Below are 7797 nucleotides of genomic sequence, written 5' to 3' on the forward strand. Positions count from 1 at the left end.
AGTCATGAGCCAAATGGACTTAACGGATATTTATAGAACATTCTATCCTAAAGCAAAAGGATATACCTTCTTCTCAGCTCCTCATGGTACTTTCTCCAAAATTGACCATATAATTGGTCAAAAAACGGGCCTCAACAGGTACAGAAAGATAGAAATAATCCCATGCGTGCTATCGGACCACCACGGCCTAAAACTGGTCTTCAATAACAATAAGGGAAGAATGCCCACATATACGTGGAAATTGAACAATGCTCTACTCAATGATAACCTGGTCAAGGAAGAAATAAAGAAAGAAATTAAAAACTTTTTAGAATTTAATGAAAATGAAGATACAACATACTCAAACTTATGGGACACAATGAAAGCTGTGCTAAGAGGAAAACTCATAGTGCTGAGTGCCTGCAGAAAGAAACAGGAAAGAGCATATGTCAGCAGCTTGACAGCACACCTAAAAGCTCTAGAACAAAAAGAAGCAAATACACCCAGGAGGAGTAGAAGGCAGGAAATAATCAAACTCAGAGCTGAAATCAACCAAGTAGAAACAAAAAGGACCATAGAAAGAATCAACAGAACCAAAAGTTGGTTCTTTGAGAAAATCAACAAGATAGATAAACCCTTAGCCAGACTAACGAGAGGACACAGAGAGTGTGTCCAAATTAACAAAATCAGAAATGAAAAGGGAGACATAACTACAGATTCGGAGGAAATTCAAAAAATCATCAGATCTTACTATAAAAACCTATATTCAACAAAATTTGAAAATCTTCAGGAAATGGACAATTTCCTAGACAGATACCAGGTATCGAAGTTAAATCAGGAACAGATAAACCAGTTAAACAACCCCATAACTCCTAAGGAAATAGAAGCAGTCATTAAAGGTCTCCCAACCAAAAAGAGCCCAGGTCCAGACGGGTTTAGTGCAGAATTCTATCAAACCTTCATAGAAGACCTCATACCAATATTATCCAAAATATTCCACAAAATTGAAACAGATGGAGCCCTACCGAATTCCTTCTATGAAGCCACAATTACTCTTATACCTAAACCACACAAAGACACAACAAAGAAAGAGAACTTCAGACCAATTTCCCTTATGAATATCGACGCAAAAATACTCAATAAAATTCTGGCAAACCGAATTCAAGAGCACATCAAAACAATCATCCACCATGATCAAGTAGGCTTCATCCCAGGCATGCAGGGATGGTTTAATATACGGAAAACCATCAACGTGATCCATTATATAAACAAACTGAAAGAACAGAACCACATGATCATTTCATTAGATGCTGAGAAAGCATTTGACAAAATTCAACACCCCTTCATGATAAAAGTCCTGGAAAGAATAGGAATTCAAGGCCCATACCTCAACATAGTAAAAGCCATATACAGCAAACCAGTTGCTAACATTAAACTAAATGGAGAGAAACTTGAAGCAATCCCACTAAAATCAGGGACTAGACAAGGCTGCCCACTCTCTCCCTACTTATTCAATATAGTTCTTGAAGTTCTAGCCAGAGCAATCAGATAACAAAAGGAGATCAAAGGGATACAGATCGGAAAAGAAGAGGTCAAAATATCACTATTTGCAGATGACATGATAGTATATTTAAGTGATCCCAAAAGTTCCACCAGAGAACTACTAAAGCTGATAAACAACTTCAGCAAAGTGGCTGGGTATAAAATTAACTCAAATAAATCAGTTGCCTTCCTCTATACAAAAGAGAAACAAGCCGAGAAAGAAATTAGGGAAACGACACCCTTCATAATAGACCCAAATAATATAAAGTACCTCGGTGTGACTTTAACCAAGCAAGTAAAAGATCTGTACAATAAGAACTTCAAGACACTGAGGAAAGAAATTGAAGAAGACCTCAGAAGATGGAAAGATCTCCCATGCTCATGGATTGGCAGGATTAATTTAGTAAAAATGGCCATTTTACCAAAAGCAATCTACAGATTCAATGCAATCCCCATCAAAATACCAATCCAATTCTTCAAAGAGTTAGACAGAACAATTTGCAAATTCATCTGGAATAACAAAAAACCCAGGATAGCTAAAGCTATCCTCAACAATAAAAGGACTTCAGGGGGAATCACTATCCCTGAACTCAAGCAGTATTACAGAGCAATAGTGATAGAAACTGCATGGTATTGGTACAGAGACAGACAGATAGACCAATGGAATAGAATTGAAGACCCAGAAATGAACGCACACACCTATGGTCACTTGATTTTTGACAAAGGAGCCAAAACCATCCAATGGAAAAAAGATAGCATTTTCAGCAAATGGTGCTGGTTCAACTGGAGGGCAACATGTAGAAGAATGCAGATCGATCCATCCTTATCACCCTGTACAAAGCTTAAGTCCAAGTGGATCAAGGACCTCCACATCAAACCAGACACACTCAAACTAATAGAAGAAAAACTAGGGAAGCATCTGGAACACATGGGCACTGGAAAAAATTTCCTGAACAAAACACCAATGGCTTATGCTCTAAGATCAAGAATCGACAAATGGGATCTCATAAAACTGCAAAGCTTCTGTAAGGCAAAGGACACTGTGGTTAGGACAAAACGGCAACCAACAGATTGGGAAAAGATCTTTACCAATCCTACAACAGATAGAGGCCTTATTTCCAAAATATACAAAGAACTCAAGAAGTTAGACCCCAGGGAAACAAATAACCCTATTAAAAAATGGGGTTCAGAGCTAAACAAAGAATTCACAGCTGAGGAATGCCAAATGGCTGAGAAACACCTAAAGAAATGTTCAACATCTTTAGTCATAAGGGAAATGCAAATCAAAACAACCCTGAGATTTCACCTCACACCAGTGCGATTGGCTAAGATCAAAAACTCAGGTGACAGCAGATGCTGGCGAGGATGTGGAGAAAGAGGAACACTCCTCCATTGTTGGTGGGATTGCAGACTGGTAAAACCATTCTGGAAATCAGTCTGGAGGTTCCTCAGAAAATTGGACATTGAACTGCCTGAGGATCCAGCTATACCTCTCTTGGGCATATACCCAAAAGATGCCTCAACATATAAAAGAGACACGTGCTCCACTATGTTCATCGCAGCCTTATTTATAATAGCCAGAAAATGGAAAGAACCCAGATGCCCTTCAACAGAGGAATGGATACAGAAAATGTGGTACATCTACACAATGGAATATTACTCAGCTATCAAAAACAACGAGTTTATGAAATTCGTAGGCAAATGGTTGGAACTGGAAAATATCATCCTGAGTGAGCTAACCCAATCACAGAAAGACATACATGGTATGCACTCATTGATAAGTGGCTATTAGCCCAAATGCTTGAATTACCCTAGATCCCTAGAACAAACGAAACTCAAGACGGATGATCAAAATGTGAATGCTTCACTCCTTCTTTAAATGAGGAAAAAGAATACCCTTGGCAGGGAAGGGAGAGGCAAAGATTAAAACAGAGACTGAAGGAACACCCATTCAGAGCCTGCCCCACATGTGGCCCATACATATACAGCCACCCAATTAGACAAGATGGATGAAGCAAAGAAGTGCAGACCGACAGGAGCCGGATGTAGATCGCTCCTGTGAGACACAGCCAGAATACAGCAAATATAGAGGCGAATGCCAGCAGCAAACCACTGAACTGAGAATAGGTCCCCTATTGAAGGAATCAGAGAAAGAACTGGAAGAGCTTGAAGGGGCTTGAGACCCCAAAAGTACAACAATGCCAAGCAACCAGAGCTTCCAGGGACTAAGCCACTACCTAAAGACTATACATGGACTGACCCTGGACTCTGACCCCATAGGTAGGAATGAATATCCTAGTAAGAGCACCAGTGGAAGGGGAAGCCCTGGGTCCTGCTAAGACTGAACCCCCAGTGAACTAGTCTATGGGGGGAGGGCGGCAATGGGGGGAGGGTTGGGAGGGGAACACCTATAAGGAAGGGGAGGGGGGAGGGGGATGTTTGCCCGGAAACCGGGAAAGGGAATAACACTCGAAATGTATATAAGAAATACTCAAGTTAATAAAAAAAAAAAAAAAGAAGTTGCTTTAGCTTTTAGCAGCCTGTTCCTGAGCTCTGAAGAAGCTTGCATTCTTTTGAACAACCTGGTCTTTCTTCTAGGCAAGAGACATGTTGGGATGATTCCATCTCTCCTTCTTCACTTCTCTCTTGGGCTTCTTCTCAGACTGGATTCTCTCAGATAGCAGAATGAGTTTTCTTATAAATCTCTTCCATCATGTCTGGAATTACACTGTTCTTGATGCACTGAGAAAATTATTTCTTATACACATCTTCATATTCCTCCACTAGTAGCACATATAGTCTGCCACATTCTGACCCATGATGTGTTTCCGATGTACCTCTGCATTGAACTACTTGCTTTCAGAGACATAACCAGGAAATCAATTGGTACTATGAGGGATAGATAAGCCTCCATCCACAGCTCCCTTGAGGACCACAAAAATTTTATTGCCAGTTTTAATTTGGGCAAGACCTGCATCCAAATAGCAAGTGAAGGTATAAGGCTGAATGTCAATGTTTTCCACATTGTATTTATCTTCCTTCACATCCACTTGGACTTCATAGATCTTGTCTATGCCAAATCTAAGTTTGCAGACCAGCAGCAGGCCAGTGCAATAGGCTGAAGCATAATTTGTAAGACTAAATTTCACATCATATTTTGGAAATTCATATGCATGTGCTACACAGATCATCATATTCCCTTCTATAGGAGCATATGCTGTCCAGAAGGTGATATCTCCGTTAGTTACATGAACTATCATCCTATATTTGGGTGTGTTGTTCTTATTTTTGTCATGGATCACCAATCATTTCTGTGCATAGTAGTCAGTTTTACCCTCTTATTGCCATCTAAATCTCCCTTGATATTTTTTAAAGTAGGCCTTATACTTGACAACTTTCCTGAACCTCATCCTGCAGAACAGAGACCCACAACTAGGGCTCCATGCAGACCTGCAGTGTTGGCTTCCTTAGAGGGAAAAAGATCAGTGTCTCATAACTCTGAGTCACATTTTTAACCCTTGCACATAAACCCTCTAACTTCATGGTCTTCCAATACCTAAAAGAACCACTTAGTGTATATCCAGATACCAGTCATGTGGTTAACCTATTCCCCTGGCTAATCCATTTCTATATGAAACTTTATCGTGATCTTCTATATCCCATATTAATAAAAATTTCAAAAATACTTCAAGGAAGAATATGTCCCATTTTCTTCAGCTATACACTGTCTCACTTGTAGCTCCTCAAACCCCAATAATATTGTCACAACTGGAGCCTTTACTATGTAATGCATCACTGCTAAAACCTCTATCACCTAACCCATATCAACTGAGAGAACTACAACTTAAATTTCACAATACCCCATGAAACATCTTAATCACATTCTCAAAACTTGCTACTATACATACATACTCCTACTATACAAAAAATTGGGCACTGATCCCAGAGGCCTTAGAGTCAGTGCCCTCTCACAGATTGACAGTACACATATTCACTCATTCTTTCTGCCATACTCAAGGCCCAACTGCTTACTCATGTCTGCATCATCATTTTTAATAGTTTTTAAAAACTAAAATAAATCATTTACTTTACCATGGTTGATCTCACCAAACCCAGTCACTATTGCTGATGCCAAGAAATACTTGATGACAGGAGCCTGGTACAGCTGTCCCATGAGAGACTCCGCCAAATCCTTATTGATACAGATGAGGATGCTTACAGCTAACCACCAGAATCAACATGGAGATTGGAATGGAGGAGCTGAAGGTGTTTGCAACCCCATAAGAAGAACAACCAACCAGATCCCCTAGTGCTCTTAGGGACTAAACCACCAAACAATGAGTACACATGGAAGGACCCATGTCTTCAAACTCATATGTAGCAGAAGATGACCTTGTCTGAGCCTGTGAAGGCTCATTTCCCCAGTGTAGCAGAGTGCCTGTGAGTTGAGGCAGGTGTGGGTGGGTAGGAGGGAAAGCATTCTTATAGAAGCAGAGGTAGGTGTATGGCATAGAGGGGAACTTGGAAAGGAAATAACATTTGAAATGCAAATGAATAAACTATGCAATAAAAATAAAATAAAAATAAAAAGAAACTTCAATTTTAAAAGGTAAAAGGCAGCAAATGCAATTTAATACAGCAAAATTACAATTAAATCAAGTGAACCCTGCTTACAGTTTCTCCCTTCAGTACATGGGTCAAGGACCAATGAGAGAAAGATAGATCTATGCTCTAGATTTTTACTTAAGAAATGATAAATGGTGAAATTACCAATATCACTGATTGATTCTGCAATAAACTATTACTTACATTTCTAAATAATTACAAAAATAATTTCATGACTTTTACATTTTGATCAACATTCTCAGAGTAGTTTAATTTAATTACCTTTGGAGATTATGTTTGTAAATGAACATGTGACCATTAGTCTGTACATACTCAAGACAAATAGACAAATAGGATTCCATTTCTGCACTATTAATCCATTTCCAAGGCATAATCTTACAAGTCCACTTCAATGAATAGTTATAAAATTATCTTCTTTGATCTGATTTTTAAGCAAACAACAACAAAAAAAACTGAGAAAGATAATTATTTTTGAATTATCTGTGGTTTCAATTTTAACTCATCTGTCCCTCCTGACTATTTTTATTAGTTAGCTTTATGTCTAAAATCAATTAAATTAATAATTTTACCATAACATGTTTTTAAGTGAAAATTTCAGCCGATTCAATTGTAATTTTGCTATATTCCTGTACATTGTATATTTTGAAAGACATGTAATTGTTTCTTTTAAGATAGTTATTACTATGATATCTTAAGTCCTTATGCCCTTAGTTGACTCATGAGTCACCTACATACTGCAATTTAAAACCTGTATTAAATTGTATTTGCTGCCTTCTAAAAATGAAGTTAATTAGTTTCAGTTCCCATGCTGGTGAAAGATCAGTCACCATGGTAAAGTAAAAGATTTATTTCAGTTTTTAAAAACACTGAGGCAAATGAAGTGCTCTCTTATATGCCTGCATGGAGTTTGTCCTACAACCAGCCTGGGACATGCTACACAGTAGTGGCTCTGCCTAAGAAAGACCTCACAGCTCTGGCATGCATGTTTATCCATGTAATGAAGTTCACTGTTGAGGACTGCAGCATCAACACTGGAAAAGTCAATAAAGAAGACTATGAGGATGAGTATGTGCTAGAGGATCTGTCGCTGAGCATATCCAGAAAGTCATGAAGTGACTTTGAGGAGTGAACTTTGAGGAGGCCTGGGATGAGGCTGAGAATGAGTTTGAGAAGGAGGAAACATTCACGCAGCCTTCTATCCAGACACTTAAAAAGGCTGTGGGCAATATTTTGAAGTTCTTGGAAATGTGTCCTTGTGAAAGGTCAGACAAAGTGCCAGAAAACATGAACACTCACATGCTGCTGCTAGGTGGAGTGTTCCAGCATGGTGAAGATATCCTTGTACATTCCCAGTTTTTGTTTTTGGAAATAGTGACAATGCAGGTGACAGGCAGAAGCTCAGAAGAGCTTCCAGTAGATATCATTTTGGCATCCGTGGGCTAAACCTCTGGCCACCCTATTTCTATCTTGTCCAACCCTATGTCAAAGCTATTCCTTCCCTTTGAAGCAGGTGGAAAGACCCTTCCCCAGATCTCTGTGTTAGAAAACAATCAAGAATCAATATACTTTTTTAAACACTTCCATCTTATCATTCAGGAATGCTAGGGTAGGTTTTGTTACCTTGCCTATGAAGAAATGGCACAAATGAAT

General features: G+C 38.9%; 1 pseudogene; it reads right to left on the bottom strand.

Annotated features, from left to right (window-relative positions):
• Positions 1 to 4046: 4046 nt before the first annotated feature.
• Positions 4047 to 4940, bottom strand: Rpl5-ps12 (ribosomal protein L5, pseudogene 12; annotated as a pseudogene).
• Positions 4941 to 7797: the final 2857 nt, after the last annotated feature.

The sequence above is a fragment of the Rattus norvegicus genome, chromosome X (genome assembly GCF_036323735.1).
Source record: "Rattus norvegicus strain BN/NHsdMcwi chromosome X, GRCr8, whole genome shotgun sequence".
Classification (NCBI taxonomy): domain Eukaryota; kingdom Metazoa; phylum Chordata; class Mammalia; order Rodentia; family Muridae; genus Rattus; species Rattus norvegicus.